The sequence below is a fragment of the Panthera uncia genome, chromosome D2 (assembly GCF_023721935.1).
Source record: "Panthera uncia isolate 11264 chromosome D2, Puncia_PCG_1.0, whole genome shotgun sequence".
NCBI lineage: Eukaryota > Metazoa > Chordata > Mammalia > Carnivora > Felidae > Panthera > Panthera uncia.
The window spans coordinates 42,660,328-42,662,442 of NC_064818.1; the positions used below are offsets into that span (position 1 = coordinate 42,660,328).

Below are 2,115 nucleotides of genomic sequence, written 5' to 3' on the forward strand. Positions count from 1 at the left end.
CAATATTTCAAAGAAGAAATCTCAAAGGAAATTTAAAGATACTTTGAGATAAATGAAAAAAAGAAAAACATGGCATGCAGTGAAAGCAGTGATTAGAGGGAGACTTCTTTTTTTAAAAAAGAAAGATCTCGGGGCGCCTGGGTGGCGCAGTCGGTTAAGCGTCCGACTTCAGCCAGGTCACGATCTCGCGGTCCGTGAGTTCGAGCCCCGCGTCGGGCTCTGGGCTGATGGCTCGGAGCCTGGAGCCTGTTTCCGATTCTGTGTCTCCCTCTCTCTCTGCCCCTCCCCCGTTCATGCTCTGTCTCTCTCTGTCCCAAAAATAAATAAAAAACGTTGAAAAAAAATTAAAAAAAAATAAAAAAGAAAGATCTCAAGTAAGCAATCTAGCCTTCCCTTTAAGTAACTGTTAAAAAAAAATTAAGACCAAACTAAATGCAAACAAGCAAAAGGGAAGAAATAATAAAGCTTGGAGTAAAAATATATGAAATAGAAAATAGAAAAACAATAGAGAAAATAAGTAAACAAAAAAGTCAGTTATTTGATGAGATCAACAAAATCAACAAACCTTTAGCTAGACTGACCAGGGAAAAAGGACAGAAGACTCAAATTAGTAGGATTGGGAAAGAGAGGACATCATTACCAACCTTACAAAAATAAAAATAATTATAAAAGAATTGTATGAATAACTGTATGGGTAACAAATTATATGACTTTGGTGAAAGGACAAATTCCTAGAAAGACACAAACTATTGAAACTGTCTCAAGAAGAACTAGAATGTCTGAACAAACTTGTAAGTTTATTCAGTAAGTAAGTAAATTGAATTAGTAATTTAAAACCTTCCCACAAAGAAAAGCCAAGGCCCAAATGTCTTCACTGACAAATTTTTATTTAAAGAAGAATTAATATCAAGCTTCCACAAACCTTCCTCCACCCACCCACCCGCCTATCCCCCCAAAAAGGAAGGAACACTTCCCAACTCATTCTATGAGGCTATTATTACCCTGACACTAAAATCAGGCAACAAGATCACAAGAAAGGAAAAATGCAGGCCAACATCCCTTATGACTATAGACCCAAAAGTTTTCTTTTTTTTTTTAATATAATTTATTGTCAAATTGGCTAACATACAGTGTGTACAGTGTGCTGTTGGTTTTGGGGGTAAATTCCCATGATAGACACAAAAGTTTTCAATAAAATAATAGTTAACTAAATCTAGCAGCATATAAGAAGGACTATACACAATGATCAAGGACATTTATTCCAAGAATGAAAAGATTTGTTTAATGACTGAAATCAGTCAACTCACTATATTAACAGATAAAGGACAAAAACCACATGATTATCTCCAATGATGCAGAAAAAGCGTCTGAAAAACTCCAACACCCTTTCATAATAAAAATATTAAACAAATTAGAAATAGGAGCAAACTTTCTCAACCTTTGTAAGGACATCAGATTCTGTCTCCCCTCTCTGCCCCTCCCTTGCTCACACTCTATCTCTTTCTCAAAAATAAAATAAAAACATAAGATGAGGCCTTTAGGGTGACTATATGGGATCACTATAGGGTGAATAGTGTCCTCATACAAGGTTTTTAGGGAGCACATGCCAGCCACCGTGGGCACACAGGAAATGACAGCTGTAAATCTCAGGGGTAATGACAGGGATAAATCTCAGCAAACCACCATTCAACAGCAGCCAATGGCTGCAGAGAATCAAGAATTAACCCACAGGCTGCATGTTCCAGTTCAATCCCTGGAAGAAATGACCACCAGTAGCCAATCACAAGATACATACCTCTCCACACCTGGACAGGAATAACCCACACTTCTGCAAGCAACACCTTTGGTCAGACATGCAGCTGCAAGGTAAGGCGTGCTTGCTTTTGCTCCATTTTATGCCTTGAAATGTGCAGGCAAGGGATATGAGCCACAGTCACTCTGGGGGAAAAACCCTCATGGAGTATCAGCCTTTGTGAAAGGGAATCTGGAAGTATCTGGCTACCAAGGCCGCTGACTTCACAAGGGCTTCATTGGCTGTCCAGCTTTAGATCAGTGCTCAGCAGCCACTAGGAACCTTGGCAAAGGACTTTATGCCGGTCTCCTTCAAATGGTGCC

The 2,115-nt window shown here is 39.1% G+C and overlaps 1 long non-coding RNA gene across 1 annotated transcript in view; it reads left to right on the top strand.

Moving 5' to 3' along the window:
• The first annotated feature begins 1,457 nt into the window (after positions 1–1,457).
• Positions 1,458–2,115, top strand: part of LOC125932780 (uncharacterized) — a 5,278-nt gene continuing 4,620 nt past the window's right edge. The window contains exon 1 of the long non-coding RNA XR_007460751.1: positions 1,458–1,866. This is a non-coding gene — a long non-coding RNA (uncharacterized LOC125932780). The remainder of the gene's footprint in view (positions 1,867–2,115) is intronic.